This window comes from Sebastes fasciatus, chromosome 7 (assembly GCF_043250625.1).
Source record: "Sebastes fasciatus isolate fSebFas1 chromosome 7, fSebFas1.pri, whole genome shotgun sequence".
NCBI classification, from domain to species: domain Eukaryota; kingdom Metazoa; phylum Chordata; class Actinopteri; order Perciformes; family Sebastidae; genus Sebastes; species Sebastes fasciatus.
The window spans coordinates 15,409,654-15,426,147 of NC_133801.1; positions in this window are offsets into that span (position 1 = coordinate 15,409,654).

Sequence of the window (16,494 nt, forward strand, 5' to 3'; positions counted from 1 at the left end):
CAAACCAGAGAAAGAGGATTCACACATTTCAATCATCACATTAAGACCACATAATTTATTTATCAGTGTTCATCACATCTGTCAAGAAAGTAAGACAGAAACCTCTAGCCTGGCGTCATGGCGATGACTTCAACCTGGCGACAGTTGGGGTGGATTAGCGGAGCAGCCTGTGATTGGCTGAGGCCAGAGGCTCATCTGCCCAAGGTGTCTGGGAGGCGAAAGATGAGAAGCTTTTAATGGCTTACATTTCACTCACGTATGGGAAAATGTCAGTAATTACTAACAGCATTAGAGATTAACAGAATGCTATAAAAACATGTTTATACTGTATACACACACACCTCTTAAGTGCACCATTGTACTTCATCAATACACACACATATTTACTCCCTGGAGCCTGAGGGAAGAGAGGAGGTGGAGGAGAAGACAGGAGCCTCCCACACTATCCCTGCAGGTATACTCCCCCTCATCTCCTCATTTCATCCGTCCCTCTCTGTGCCTCGTGGCTGTGAGCAGTTGTCCTTCTGCCCGTCTTATTAGAAAGGAAGAGAAAGAGGATGAGTAATATAATACATGAAAGTTAATACAGGTGTAGGTCACGGTAGTTTATCATGTGTCTGTCATCCTGAACAAAAAAAAAATCTTGCAATGAAAGTCTCATTTTGATGTTGTTGAATGAAACCCTTCAACTGTGCATGTAATTGTGATTATAATAATCATGAAATAGGTCACAAAAGTCGCGCAACTACTATGTAGTTTTGTTGCCTAAACCTAAAGAAGCATTTTTGTTTGTGTTCAAAACATGATGTTCAGTTCCTTCAGTTTTACATGTTAGAACGTGTTGCTTTTAAGTTTCACTTTCACTTTTACAAAGTAGTAGCATAGTAGGCCTCTATTGAACCACATCTATGGTGCTTATAGCGACTGAAAACACCTATTTAATGCCTAATCAGGAGCTTTCTAAGCGATGTTGCTGCGTTCCCAGATCTCAGCAATTAACTTGCGGTTGTACAATATTATCATAACTTATGGATATGACGTCCTAAACTATAAAACATATATAATAAGTTATAATAATGGATTAATTCTACCCTGTGGTGTCATGAAATCACAAGCTCTCAAAAGGGGGAGTGTCTGACAGCGTCCTGGGTGATTTTCCAAACGGATCACATCATCCATCAGAAATTGGCACGTGCGTTATTCAGATTTATTGCTACTGTTGCGCTGCGCAGCGACCCAATAACGCCTATATTAAATTTGACATCTGGACTCGATGTTGAAAGGAACTGATAGAAACAAAGACAGAAAAAAAGAAACAGACGGAGAGACTTCAATAGTGAGCTACTTGTTTGATCAACCAAGGGGAACAGTGGTTCAAAAATGAGGCAGAGAGGAGAAAAGAGAAAGTGAAGGAGGAAAAGAAAGAAACTGGTGGAGGTAGAGAAAGGTGAGAGGAGTGGAGAGTCATCTGTGGTTCCCATGGTCCAGAGAAAGAGCTGCTTGTGCTCACATGGTTGGATGTGTGTGTGTGTCATTAGAGTCCCCCAGAGCGCTGAGACCAAAGGGGTCTCACCGTGACACCTATTATCCCCCCGAAACATGACACACCACCAGGGAGAGAGACAGAAACAGAGAAGGGTGGGGTGAAGCCCACGTTTCACTTGTTTCTCCCTCTGCTATAGCGACAGTTTGCCTGCGTGTCTGCATGCGCCTGTGTGTGTGAATATTTCTGCATTTACCAGCATCTGCTGCGTGTGTTAATGTGCACACACGCTGTCTGAAACTGAGACTGCACTGTAGTGTGAGTTTATGTCCGTGCGTATGAACTCCCCGTGTGCATATTTCTGTGGTAGAAGGTGAAATGTAGCAGATCGCTGCGCTGTGCCAGGTGTTTGCCTTGGCCACACTTCTAAGGCCCTGACACACATTTTACAGAGTCCGCGGGGAAATAGCGTAAGAGTTTGGGGGGTTGTCTGTTTTGTATGAGGAGTGAGAACAGTTTAGAGGAAAGGAACGGGTTCTTAAGTTCTTTTTCTTTTTTTCTTGTGCTTCACTCCCCAATGATTGTCCTAGAGTCATGAAACTATGTGCTAAAGCCCTGCTTTTTGCACTCCTTTTGCACTTGTTTATTTCAATAATCCAGGAGCTGGATGAACAGGAAGGCAATCCAGGCACTCCAAAATACCAAAACAAGTGGCAACGGATAAGAAAATATATTAAAACGCCTTTATTGTATAGTGGCTAAATCATTTAAAAAGCCAAAATCCAGTAGCTGGATTTGATTCTACTCTTGCACTCAGTCGTTCAGATAACATTTTACTTCAATAAGCACTATATACACATTTAATAAATGGTTTATAACACTACAATAATGTAGTTGTAAGCAGTGTTTATTAATGTACAATATTTACCAACAATTATAACTTCTACTGTTAAGACACATTTTATATGGCAACTGTGTTTTACTATATTGTCATTCATTATCTGTACAAGTTATAGATGTTATAGTTGTTGTCAAATACATTAATAAACACTTATATCTGCTTATAACTACATTATAGTGTGTTATAAACCATTTATTAAATGCTTATAAATGCTAAACAGGGGGGTTAAAGTAAAGTTTTACGCACTTTCCTACTATAGTGCCCCATGTTTACATGTCAAAGTTGTTTACATGTTTGAATATAATTGGAAATTAAAAGTCTTTTCACCCAAATTACAAAAATAAACCCAGTGGTATCTACCCATGCAGATAGCTTTGGTCGTGTATGCCCAGGTTTTGAGATATCATCTCCAAGATTTCTGCCTCCACTCAAATGCAAATGTTTTTAATGCTGCTAGCAATGAAAAATTACATTCAAATAGTTCAGCAGTGACATGTCTTTCCAGAAACATCAAGATAATCAGCAGATGTTGCCTGTAACCTGCCTTCACTGGAACTACTTTCTACCAAACAAACAGTCCCTGTAAAGTTGTTTTTGCCAGTGTGTGTGTGCCACTATACATCCACTGTAACATGGAAACCATTTTACTAATGTATTTTATTACCACCGTAGCGCTGCTTCTTCTGCTTTGCATCTGATTGACTGTGCCCTTTGTGACACATGCACAGAATCCAAACACCAGCAATCAGAGCACACTGCATGCACGACAAGAGTAATTCAAAACACTGACACATAACTCAGTTTGTTTAATCAAGTTATGCTCACTGTCATTATGACCATAAAGCAAGTAAGATAACCTGGTTAAGGTGTTTACATGACAGTATAGTTACAATAAGCAGAGCATTGCCTAACATTATAATCAAGTTATTACACATGTGTTATACAGAGTGTCAGCTGAATACCTGAATGTAGATATTATGCAAACGTAAGGGACAGTGAGTTGTTTTGCGTTTGTTTTGCATATTTGGGTGCACATGCAAAGTGTGTGTATGTGTGGTGGTTGTCTGGATGTGGGTTGGGTGCTTAGGGTGTCAGGGTGCTAGTAGGCTGAGTGGGGGAGATGTTTGGGTGGGGTGGGTGTACGGTTGATATAAGTGGACTTGAGACATTTTAAACCCTGGCTCCTCCCTTTCCAGAGGCCTTATCAGGTTCCCTAAAGGCTGCCAGTAACAAAGCAACACAGAGCCAAAAAGTCGGAGCGGTGTAGAGTGGTTGCAGGGGTAAGAGTTAAGGGGGGTAAAGTGAGTCTGGAGGGAGAGGAAGGGGGGAGGAAAGAAACAGGCATGGGGAGTAAAGGGAGATGGTAGAGGAACATAAGTGAGGAGGGAGGAACTCTAGATAGAAGGAGGGCAAAGTGAAGTAGAAGAGGGGTAGATGAAGAAGATATAAAGGGAGGAAGTATGAAGATGAAGGCAAGAAGACGGAGCTATAAAGAAAAATTGGGGCCCATGTCTGAAAGTCAAAGTAACCCCCATCTTTCTGTCTCTTTGTCTCTCTCTTTCTTTCTCTGGGAGCCGTCAAAATAATGGATTGTCACGCTAAATGGCCGGATACAAGAGGGCAAAGGGGTTGCCTGGGAGGGGGAGCCGGGAAGGAGGGGGTAATTGTAGAAGGCGGGGGGTGGAGGGCAGTTTGGATAGACAGGGGGGCGGACAGACCGAGGAGTCGGGTATGCTTCCAAGTCAATTTATTCCTTATTATTAAGGAGCACCGCCAAAAACAACATGAAAGACTGATTGTCATTCGGATTCTGAGATCAGGTTTTCAGCAGTTCTGCTCTCCAGCTCTGAGTTGGTTTTTGTGAAATGACTTTTAGAAAAACAGCGGTTAACCCTCAGAAACCTCACCATGACTTTAAGGGTTTGGGGAAAAAAACAGGTTTGTTTTGATTGATGACAAATATTTTTGATGTTGCATTTTCAGTGGTTTGGCTCAGCCTCCAGGTCACGTAACGTTCTCATTATCCCGGTGTTGCTGTTTTAAAAGATGGCATAAATGGAGACATGAGTTTTTTTGGAAGACACCAAGACAGCCTTTGGTTTCTATCAAACTTCTGGACGGGTGCTTTGTTCTTATGAATATAATTTGGCATTTTTATATAATATTATTTGAACATGTGAAAATGTGTCTTGGCTGTTGAAGCATATTTTGAGCATATTTTTCCTGGCCAGGCAGTACGGCGGTCGTTTTGTGGATTCATAAAGCTTCTGGGTAAGATTGGCTTTGAGTGTAATATAGTGACTAGCTACACAACACAGGCTCTCCCCATCAGTAGCAAATTAATGTTTAATAGACCAACTATTTTCTCCTCTTCATCTGCTATGCTGTGCACATTTCTATTGATTTTATACAGTGTGCTCTTATCTGTTAGATTTAACGCTGCCAGGTAGTTCAAATTCTGGCTCTATGGGCACTTGTGTTTGCCAAACAGAGCTCCCCTGCCCATAATAAGAGCATAAAAAAGGCTCCATTGTCTTACATTGGACATTTTTGAACAAAGCACTCCTCCAGAAATGCTCTGCCAGATTACCAAGACAACATATCACAACAAAACCACCACGGCAAAAACCTAGTATTTTGTACTACAATGTTTTTCTGGTCAATTATACATGTTTTTGTGAATAAAGTTCCAATGCATTCCAGCCCTACAGTAGCTGTTTTGCTAGAAGCTATACTGTATGTGGATCATACTTTAAAAAATGTCTCACACTTGTTTATTTCTTTTTTCTCCCTCCATCGCCTCTCGCAAGTCTTCAAATCAATGAGGCCCTTTGATGTATATTTGATGTATCTCAATATCCAAACGTCAAGACATCTCTATTGCTATTCCTTCTGACAATAAAGGATCAATAACTGACAACAAATTGATGGCCTCAAGGAGAGAAATGTTAGTGAGCGTGGGGAGCAGGAGAAAGAGAAATTCCCAAACAAAAGAGACTCATAACATACAGTAAAGGGGTGCTACAGTATGACAGCTACAATCTAAACTTAATGTGTGTGTATATAATGCTTTCGTAATCACTTACCATTATTAACGCTCATCCAGCGGTTTGTCAGTAAGAAAGAAACAATAGTTTTGTAGCCAACCCGGGCCAATAGAGATTTTAGCCTCATAATCACTCAACATTTGATTTGGTGGAAAGGTATGCAGTTCATATTTTTCATTTCCCCAGCCTCCCCTCACACATGAAAAGAATGAAAACAAAGGGGGAACGTTGGGGAAAGGAGGGAAAATACAGTAAAATAATACAGATAAAGCTAGTAAAGGAAAGTGGGAAAAAAATAAAGTATAACTCATCTAATTGACAGCTGATTGGCAAATAATCAGTTTGTTTCAGAAGGGGTGGGATGTCTGTGAATTTGATTAAATAGAAATTTAAGCCGGTTTACAAAGTGACTTTTTGTGTTATCAAATTTAAGTAAATATTCTTTGAACCTGTAGTTCAAGTTTAGTGCTGGAAACCCCTGTGTTAGAAACATTTACTGCACTATAAACTAGGCTATAAAGAGCAGAGCTGACAAAACTGTCTTGTTGGAGATGCCATGACCTCCAGACACCGTCACTGACCTTAGAAATTTTAAGTTTTGTTTAAAAATAATTATGTCTACTGTGTGTACAGGATGTGAACAGGGCTGTTATATCAAAAACCTTTGACACAGTATTGAAGCCCAATATCATTCTGAATCTGACTGAAAATGCACTCCTAATTCTGGCTTCCTGTTACTGTATATACATATACAGTATATATACACTCACCGGCCACTTTATTAGGTACACCTTGCTAGTACCGGGTGGTCTTCTGCTGCTGTAGCCCATCGGCTTCAAGGTTCGACATGTTGTGCATTCAGAGATGGTATTCTGCATACCTTGGTTGTAACGAGTGGTTATTTGAGTTACTGTTGCCTTTCTATCATCTCCAACCACTCTGCCCATTCTCCTCTGACCTCTGACATCAACAAGGCATTTCCGTCCACACAACTGCCGCTCACTGGATATTTTCTCTTTTTCTGACAATTCTCTGTAAACCCTAGAGATGGTTGTGCCTGAAAATCCCAGTAGATCAGCAGTTTTTGAAATACTCAGACCAGCCCGTCTGGCACCACCAACCATGCCACGTTCAAAGTCACTTAAATCCCCTTTCTTCCCCATTCTGATGCTCGGTTTGAACTTCAGCAAGTCGTCTCCACCACGTCTAGATGCCTAAATGCATTGAGTTGCTGCCATGTGATTGGCTGATTAGCTATTTGTGTTAACAAGCAATTGAACAGGTGTGCCTAATAAAGTGTCCGGTGAGTGTATATATACTGTTATATTGCTTTCCACTCATGAAACCAGCTTGCATATTATATATTCACAATATGAATCCATAAATTGAAAAGCCAGCAGCTAATTTTCTTCATCTCAGTGTCCCAGGATGCATATCTAACTACAGTTTACTTCAGTCTAACAACTACAATGATGTGTGGTATATTGTATCCAAATTCATTCACTGGGATCTAAAGAAGTCCTGTTGAATATTTAGTTTTTTTGAGAGTTCTTCGTGTTCACAGATGTGGATGGAAAATGTCTCACAGGAGCAACAACGAAATCTGATTTAGAGTAGACACAAATCGTCAATATTCCCCACTCTCTCGTTATAAATTCTCTGTATCACTATCTTCCTCCCCATCCTCAGGGCTTCTGATTTCCCCTGGTCTGTTTGCATACAACATGCTTTTGATTTACACCCGGTCCCTTGTGTGTGAGTGTGTGTCTGTGTGTGCAGTGTTTGTTTTTCCCTCCAGCCTCAGAGTGAAAGTCTGCATGTTTGGGTGCATTTGTCTCAGTGAATGTACTGTCTTTCTCAGCTATTTTCTGGGTTGTGAAACAGGAAGGTGAGGCTGAGCCGTGTCCCATGGTGACGTACTTTAGCAATGTCTATTCTGCTTCCAGAGATTTGTCTCACTGGAACTGTTGGGAGAGTCGGCCAAGCATGCGCTGCATCCCCCCACATACTCTGTTCTGCTCTGAGAAAGATGAGATGCTGCAATACCTTCATAATGGATTGATGGCGCCTGCGGGCCTCTAAAGCGTTTTGAAATGCAACCAAACATGGTCTCTGCAAAGTTTCAAACAGAGATACTCCTTTTTTCTGGGCATTTATTCAAACAAGCATCGAGTTTTCTGTGTAACGACTCCAAAGTCCTCATCACGCAAAGGTTGGCCCTGACAAGGACCATGTTTGGTTTTAAACCGTGTGCAGAACAACACACAGAGCGAGCATCAATCTAATCTTCTCTTTCCCATCGCCCTGGACCTCATATCTGGAGTAACACCTGGTGACTTGTGGCTGCACACGATTTACTGCTGTTGCTTTGTACAGATTAGGAACCAGCCCAACAGCATCACTGTGAGCAGGGACTCCCAGCACTAAAAAGATTTCCATGATTGCACTTCAAGCACATTTATAGTCTTTTCAACAATCTCCGCTTGTGGACGCCAGTGACAACACGGTCTTCTCAGAGGTCATTTGTCTTTTTGTTTGAACTTTACACTTTTATATATATTTCCCAAGACATGAGTTTGAATATTTCCATGACCGCTGCGATGATGGCAGCTGACTCGAAGGCTAGTTGCGTTCAGGAAGCGAGAGGAAAAAAGAACCTGAATATAACAGGATGGGCGTGGTAAAGAAGATGCCCTTATCCACATATTGTGTCCCTTTCTCACTTTATCTCTAATCACATTATATCAACAAGACTAAAAGTATAGCCGTACCAGCAGCTAGTGAGACTGTTTGTTGCTACAGGAAAGATTCTGTTGTTAACTAAATGAAAAGTTTTTTTTCCCTATGTATGGCAGCTGTAGCTCAGTGGGTAGAGTTGGCGGTTTGGTCCCCGGCTTCTACTGTCTGTGTGTCGAAGTGTCCTTGAGCGAGACAATGAACCCCAAGTTGCTCCCTCGGGTGCTCCAAAGCAGCCCACTGCTCCTAAAATGCTTAAGACGGGTTAAATGCAGAGGTCAAATCACATGTATGTACCTGTGTGTATATGACTAATACAATAAACTTATTTTAGGACATCTTAAGGCCTTTGCACACTAAGTCCGTATTTTTTTGTCTGAAATTGTCACGTTAAAAAATAAATATGACCTCACGTCGTGTTAATCACGTTTACACATCAACTCCAAAACTTTCGTCCGTCATGAAATTTTCGGAACAGGTTACATTTTTCGGTGTTTTTTGTTATCCATCGAAAGACCAAAGAGGGTTTTTTGACCACTCAGAGCCACTGTCCATGCAAACGTCATCATCTAGAAAGTCTCCCAGCACAAATCACTTTACAATAAAGAAATAAAAGAATACATAGATGGGGAATTTAAAGACAGATTGTGGCAGTTGATTGCAGAACAGCTTGGAATCGGGGATGATCGTGATTGTGCTCTAGGCAGCTAAATGATAGCTTCTTACTAATGTCATTCATTAATTAGCCGCGTTTGGGATCAGTGCCATCCACTGCACCTACGTAATAAATTCAGTTTTGTCTTGTACTGTGAATTTTTTGCAACAAATAGAATAATAAATGCCTCAGACTCAGTGTGAAAAGTTTCTTATCAGATGATGGATTAAAAAAACACATACGAAAAATACGGACTTGGTATGCAAAGGCCTTTAGGCTCAGGTTTATGTTAAAGTACTTGACTGTCTGAAATGTGCATTGTGGGCTTCAGCTGGTACCGTGCTGACTTTAGCATGTTCACATACCAACAGTTTGCATGTTTACATGCATGTTATCAAGTATTTGGATATTGGAAGGAGCTGGAGGGAGTTACATTTGTTGGAAACAGGCATGGAAGCAGTCGTGGTAGCAAGCAAAGATATAGGCCTAGTGCAGAACGGTTGTGTATGTAGGAAGGATAGGCACCAGATCAGTTTATAGACCAAGTAGTTTATATTAAGTTGTGATCTTATATGGCTAGAGTGTATGAAACGTGACTATAAAACAATGTCTGTGCCTGTCTGAATGACTGTTTGGCTCCAGTACATGAGTTAATTATACTCGGATGCTTTCTACATTTAAAGGCCAACCAGTGGTGCTTATAAAGGCTAATATAACTGAGGAGTAAAAAAAACTCTAGCTTCTACTTTTAAAGCATAAATTGGCTCACCATTTCGTGCTATTGTGTGAGGACGTGCTATTTCCAGCAAGTTTCATCGGGAAAAGTAAGCAAAAAGAAACAAAATTTATTAAACCATCATTTTAACTGATAATTTTCAAGCTCGAACTAAATGATGTCATCGGTCATGCCAATGTTTCCACTCACTTCAATTCTGTTGTGAGTGCAGCTGCTTTTCTGAAGGAAAAGACGAATCATTTTTGCCTGCTGGGTGGTTTTCTTTTACTATGATTGGTGCCGTGCAGGGTGAGTCATTTCCCATCTACATGTGTGCTGCTTTATGGGCAAATTAAATACTTTAATGCCTTCGTCAAACTCTACGCTGAATGAATCGTTGCCTTACAAGGTTTGCTGAAGTCATAATTCAATAAACCAAACACAGAGCCGGGCATCTCTTTCTACAACATCTACTCCTGCTCCTTGTAAAACCAGTTCTCCGCGCAAACTTGTAAAAATACCACACCCCATTAAAAACCCATGGTCAGTGTGATGGAAACTGATCAACAGATTCATGTTATGTATGTTCTTGTGCCCTTACAACTACAATAGTTGTAACTACAAATATAATGAACCCAAACTTGTAAAAAATCAGATTACATGCTCTTGATGTTGCATGCCATGGCTCATAAATGCTATGCAAAGCTCCAAGATAATGATGTGTAAAGAATGTAACGAATGTGAACAAATGAAGAATTATGGGTATTATTCTGATTATTCTGAACTCAGTGTGCATCTGGGGGATCCGTGACGTTAAACATACATTCGTAAGAATGAGTGTGTGCTGTAATTTAGTAATACAGGAGGACCTCCAAACCGAATATCATCCAGTATCTTTTATTCACTGTAGAAATTGAGAATATGTCTCTTCATCCTGCTGCAAAATATGTAGGAGCATCCTGACTGGGACACTGCTCCTAAAACCTGAATGATACCCTACTATAGGCTACAAAAGTACTTTCACTATTAACACTATTAGTAACACACATTAACCCTATAAATATAATGTTCCAGTTGGAAAATTATTGGAGTATTATAGGCCTACTATAGAAGACTATAGCCCAAGTATAATAATAGCAATACAATCACAACTGATTATGACTGACACAGTATACCATGCTTAAAGAAATAATGAATTAATAGGAATAAGTAGCAAGAGATTGCTGATATCGGCCGATAAACACGCCAACATGTGAATAAGAGTACTGGCACTTATTCTTTTCCAATTCAAGCACTGATTAAAAACTCACTTTTCAGTGGTTGTGGCACATACATCTGTGTATCTGGAGTGCCTACCAACAAGCCATTCAGATTTGGCTCCCCTTCCTACATCACATGCAGGCTCATTAGAATATACCGCCCACAGCTATTCAGACAGACAGTATGAGAAAAATAATGTGTTTTTTTAAACATGTTCTAGTAGAAACCCCAAATACAAGTATGAACTTGAAAATGAGCATGATATGTCCCCTTTAAGACTGTGTGTGCCTTCAAATTTGCATGTACATAAACAGTGTGCAGTAATGTTTGAAGTTGGCCAGCTCTCATAATCTGATCTGAGACTCTATAGCTCAAATTTATTGTTCTGACAACTTAAGAATTTAAACAACGATCACACTCATGAGTTCACACACACGCTGTCCCCACACGTTTTTGGATGCATGTGCTTGAACACATTCACACAGGAAATGTAAGCAGTATCAAACGACGGTATGAGTGCAAATGCATTAGTGCAGTCACGCAAACAGGCTTGTGCACTGCAAACAAGTGCAGATTCCCTGTCAGGCTGTTGGGCTAGCACTCTCCCTTAGAAACACACACACACACACACATAAAGAGGGAGAGTTTGTGCCCGTTCCGTCCTCTCTGGTCTATTTCTGAGGCGACAAGAAAATGATCAAAGCTATGTGACCAGACTCCAGGAATGACCTTCTGACTGTCTCAGGTGTCTCTTATTACTCACGCAAATACACACTTGCATGTATACACACCTTAATTTCTCTCCTCCACATGCAAGCTCATACACAGGTCTTTGCTCAGTGGGAAAACACACTCCAAAAATGTCTGCACTGTACATAAACTGCCTTCATTTGTCTCTGTATTTCAGGCACATTAGCGTCTGTACACCCTGTCCCTCCTCAAATCCCTCACCACGTCTGGGGTGTAGAGATAAATTTAAGTGGAGGTTGCCGTAGGGACCTGTTGGTGTCAAGTATCCCCAGCTTGCACAGCATGTCAGCCATTTTTCTTCACGTCGTTTCTCAGTTTCAGTTGTCATCTACAGCTCTTCGGTCCGAGCACACCCAGAACACAAAACTTTTCCCCATCTCTATACCCTCGTTCTTCTTGCAGCAGCTGATATGCAGAAGATATACTCTTGTATGCGGAAAATTATTGGATAAATGTCACACAGCTGTTGCAACAGCCATTGCCAGAGGTGATAGATTTCATGCATCCACCAACACACACACAGACACACATATGCACACATAGCAAACAGCTTGATCATCTTTCAGTGCCCGTAACTTATATTCTTAGTATTTGCTGGCTAAGCTGCACATCTGCTAACAAAGTAAACAAATCGCCTTTAATTTAGGATGTTCATATGAGTAGATTGACAACATTAGATTTATATCGATGATATACCGGAGGAAGAAAACACCCCAAATTAGCCAGGTTTTAGTTATGACCCACACTGTATTGATTAATCTCTTTCATTTTCAACTAAACCATACTGCAGGCCTATTCAATTGGAGGCCCGTGGGCCTAATCCGGCCCTTTGATCATTTATAAATACGAATAAAGAATTACAAAGTAATAATAATGTCTTCCAATAAGAGCGTTTATATTTAAATAATCTGCTAACATTTTAAATTCATGGGTGTTTGTATTGTTTGCTTATTAGAAGATCATCATTTTATTAGTAGGCTAATAAGCCCATTCATTAGTCACGTCTTCTTAAGCACAAAAATTCTTCTGTTGTTAAAAAAATTCAACCCCGGCTGCTTAATTAGAGGGAATTTAGGACAGTCAAATTGACTAAAAAAAGATGTTAAATTGAATTGTTCATTTAAAATATGTATTGTTTTCACATTTAAATCTGTCCCTTTTAAAAAAAGGAATTGAATAAGCCTGCCATACTACTGTCTCTATAGTCTACAATGTCTTCCTTATTCATGTGCATGAAGAGAAAAGCAAACAAGCCAAGACTCTACAATTTATGGCTGTGCAGTTGCTTGCAGAGTAACAGAAAATGTCACAGTAACCAAATAAGGTCACAGTAGGGGAATCTTAACAGTAGTAGACTGTGAAATATGTAATCTTCGGTTATCACACAGCAGAAAAGTGCTGTGGAAGAGCAAGTAGCGAGAAATGTTGTAGTAAGTAACAAACAGCATGTTATAGTGAGATGTCACTTAGAGTCTTTCACAACACACCCTGGAAATACTTTTGAGGGTCTTTGATGTTCGGCCTCCGCAGAAACATGAGGCTGCCAACCGTCTGCAGCCAACTGGGCATCATACCCACCAATCCCTCACGCTGGTCTCATTGGCTCCCCTCATGCGATCCTCCCACGGGACAGTCGGCTTCAGCACGATCACCTGTCTGAGTGAGTAAATCAGGCCCCAGAACAATGTCTACTGTATAGTTTCATGTAGATAGGCACACACACATACACTATAAAAGACACAGTATGAAAACTATAAAGTGTTATCTGAGTGTGTGTGTGTGTGAGGGTGTGTGCAAAAGTAAAGGTCACATCTTAAGCAGGTCTATATATATTCAAAGGAGAAGTGACTCTAGTCAGTGTCTGCTCACATTTCGCTCATCAACACACACACACACATATGCACACACAACTTTTGGTGTTGGGTCACAGCCTAGTTGAAAAGGCCTTGGCCAAGAACTCCTTTGGTGTATCACCATTACAGAGAGGTGTTAATAGTTCTATTGGGCTCCGGGCCAGCAAACATCTCTCTCTCCCAGCTTGTTTTAAGCTCTTTCAAGTCTCTGCTGATGGTTTTTGGCTCAATCAGAAGCGGGACCACACATATACACCGGCAATGTTCTCATCTTCTGACCAAGATAAATATTACCATTGATGCACACTCTCAAAGTCCACACCGGTTTCCAACAGTTTCATAAACCTGCCATTACAACTGTAAAGTACAGAAAGCCATTTTTCTGCCAGGAATATGCAAATTCCTCCCATGAGCAATGTAACAAACAGCAGCTGTGGGTAGAATTGGAGCAAATATGATTTAGAAAAAAAAGTTATTTTTATAAAATGGTCACTATATCCTGACAGTAGTGCATGAGACAGGTAATCTGAAAAACATCACGTGCCTCTGTGTCCTCCGGTGTCCTCCGGTCCTCCTAGTGGCATCTGCAAGATTTCACAGACTGGAGGAAAACAACCAATCAGAGCCGAGCTGGAGTCTGCCCTGCAGCTGCCATCTATGAGCAGCCGTCAATCACTTGCGAAGTCCGATCAAACGATCAAACCAGGCAGCGCTGATCAAATATGAATCAATATTCTGTTACTGTGATGCTTATTTCTCTCCTCAAATGTTTTCATAATCATCTTGTAGTGTATTGTTTAGCTGTAAAATGAGAAAGTTTGAGACCCGGCCGCCATGCTGAGATCAGTTGGGGAAATACCAAACAACGCCCACCAGCCAGAGCTCAGCCAATAGGAACGCTCTCTCTCCGAAATGACCTGTGATTGGCCAAAGTCTTCCGTCACAGGCTAGATTTCTTAAAGCCTGAAAACAGAGCCTTGAGGAGGTGCAGAAGTCTAGTTTTCTCTCAGATCACTTGAATTACAATATGCTGAAAGGTTATTATGGAATTTTTGCCCAATGACGCCAAAAATATTCTGCCTACTGAAGCTTTAACAAGTTAAGCATAACAAATAGCTACTTATGTATTGTTGCATTGGTCACCCCTTCTCCATCTCTTTCTTTATCTGCTCTTCTTCTCTCCGGTGTGTTAGTGTTTCTTTTCCCTATCTCAGGCCTAGGGTCATGGGTCAGAAAGCACAGAGGTGATAAATGCTTCCAGGTCACCTCTCCTGTCTCTGGAGGTCAGGAAGAGGCTTTCTGCAGTGACAGCAACAACATGATCACTCAGCTGAAGCGCCAGAGCTGAACCTCCTGACCTGCTCGCTCCTTTGCTGTCTCTGCTCCATCTGCCTCATTCTTCCAATCTACAAAAGGTAATCTACTAAAGTTTACACAAAAGGGGCACGCACCACCAAAATTCAGAGCACAAGACAGGAACCTATGCACACACGCATATGCACTTCTCTAATTCAGAGGCAGTGAAATGCCTGGAGTTATTCTGAGAACGTTAACAGTCCAATCTCCCTCACGCTGATCAGCTCCGCTCTCCCGCTGTGAATCGATGCCTTGTGCTCCGACTCCCCGCACTAAAACTAATCTAGTTGACTTTCATAACTAGTATAATCTGATTATGAATCCCTTGGTATGGACGCCACACAACACAGTGTGGCAGAGGTCACACGCCGCTTGCTGAGAAATGCCACAGGACTGAAAAGGTTGTCCATTATAAGCAGGATATTTCATACTGTGCTGCGTCACTGGAAAACAGAGCAGTGTGCGTAAATGTTCTTGCACGCCTAATACCATTTGGCAACAAAATATGAGCCCGAGTTAGTCAGTCAGTCTCAAATACCAGTATTTCGATCCTTTAAAAATATTTATTTTTAATCTCACAATATATTTTATTCATTAATAAAGTTAGTTTTCAATTTATTGGTAACACTTTACAATACTGTACACAAAAATGTGAGTTGTTATCAGGGAAAAATGAGGAACAAACAGCTAGTGAACCATTAATTAACTCCTAATCAAATTGTACAGAGTAGCTAATTAATCATTAATAAATAATTATCTAATAATTCCTAATGGAGGACTATATATATATATATATATATATATATATATATATATTAATTAATCGTTAAGCAATGATTAGTTCATGAATATTATGAACAAGTGGTCAAAGTGGTCAGTATGATCGATTCACAAATATTCATGAACTAATCATTACTTAATGATTCATTAATATAGGATATCCCAGTCTGTTCTCTAGTAACTCATCATTATTTACTCTATAGTCCTCCATTAGGAATTATCGGAGAAGTACTTGTCAACAATTCATCAATTATCAAGTCGTTCCTGACTCGTTCCTCATTTCTCTATTAACTGATCATTGGCTAATCATTAGCTATAAAGTTTGATCGAAAGTTTGATAAAGTTGGAGTTACTCTATAACTAATGGTTCACTAGCAGTTAGTTCCTCATTTGTTCCCCATCACTACTCACATTTCTGTGTACAGTATTGTAAAGTGTTGCCAGTTTATCAACGTTATTCATCAAGGAATACAAATTAAATCCGAGGCACTCCTTATCGTAAAAGGTATTAAAGGCTTTTGTTTCAATCTAATGTGCTTTGTAGGTTTTGAACTTGTTCATTGAACCCACCAATGGAAAAGGAGCTTTTTAAATTGTTTTCATATGCAGTTCATTGGTTTTAGTCTTTCTTTGATACAGTTTCCCCATTCCAAAGAATATACGTTTGCCAATATACACCAAAATATACAGTTCTCTGCTCTGATTTTTGTATACTCAGCGGTAAGTTTTAGCGTTAAGATTTCCTAATAGTAGCTCTATCTCATGTTGAACTTAAGCGCCTCATATCCTTTTCCAGTACCTCAAATTGACTAATGTTTATGTTTAAAGCGAGTCTGACATGTGGTGTGTTTCTCCTACAGCCACCACAGAGGAAAGTCCTCCCTTGGTTTGTTTGGGTTAGACAGCAGAGGAATGAGGGAGGGAGGGAGGACAGGGAGATGGGGAGGAGGTGAGGGGT